Here is an 843-nt window from a genome sequence, read left to right as displayed (position 1 = left end):
GGAGGAGGAGGAGGATGGAGGAGGGGGAGGAGGAGGATGGAGGAGGAGGAGGAGGAGGAGGATGGAGGAGGAGGAGAAAGAGAGAGAGAGAGAGAGAGGGAGGGAGGGAGGGAGAGAGAGAGAGAGAGGGAGAGAGAGAGAGAGAAGAAAAGAAAAAAGGGAAAAAACAGGCCAGGAAAGGATAAACTGAGGAGCAGTAGCAATCAGGATGAAAGGACAATAAGTAATCAGGTATATTTAAAATATGAATCAAGGGCACCTGGGTGACTCAGTCGGTTGAGCATCTGACTTTGGCTCGGGTCATGATCTTGTGGTTCATGGGCTCAAGCCCAGCATTGGGCTCTGTTCTGTCAGATAGCTCAGAACCTAGAACTTGTCCTCAGATTCTGTATCGCCCTCTCTCTGACTGCCCCCTGCTGGTGCTGTCTCTCTCTGTCTCTCAAAAAAAATTAAAAAATAAAATATGAATCAGAAATTTAATTAGCTCGCAATAGACTTAAAGCACCAACACCAAATAATGGCAGAAATTAACAGGCTCGGTAAAGAACTTGATTTATAGTCTATCAAAGGTGTGTATAAAGAGATACTGAAAAAAGTAAAGGATAGAGACGTGGAGGCAAGATGATAGAGGAGTATGGAAGTTCTCTGCTGCCCTCAGTACTTTTTTTCTCTTTTTAAATTTTTATTGTTTTCATTATTTTTTGTTTTTAAATAAATTATTGTCAAATTGGTTTCCATACAACACCCAGTGCTCTTTCCCACAAGTGCCCTCCTCCATTACCACCACCTCTTTTCCCCATCCTCCTCCCATTTCAACCACCAGTTCATTTTCAGTATTCAATA

This window comes from Suricata suricatta, chromosome 6, assembly GCF_006229205.1.
Source record: "Suricata suricatta isolate VVHF042 chromosome 6, meerkat_22Aug2017_6uvM2_HiC, whole genome shotgun sequence".
NCBI classification, from domain to species: Eukaryota; Metazoa; Chordata; class Mammalia; order Carnivora; family Herpestidae; genus Suricata; species Suricata suricatta.
Note: the sequence above shows the minus strand (reverse complement) of the source record.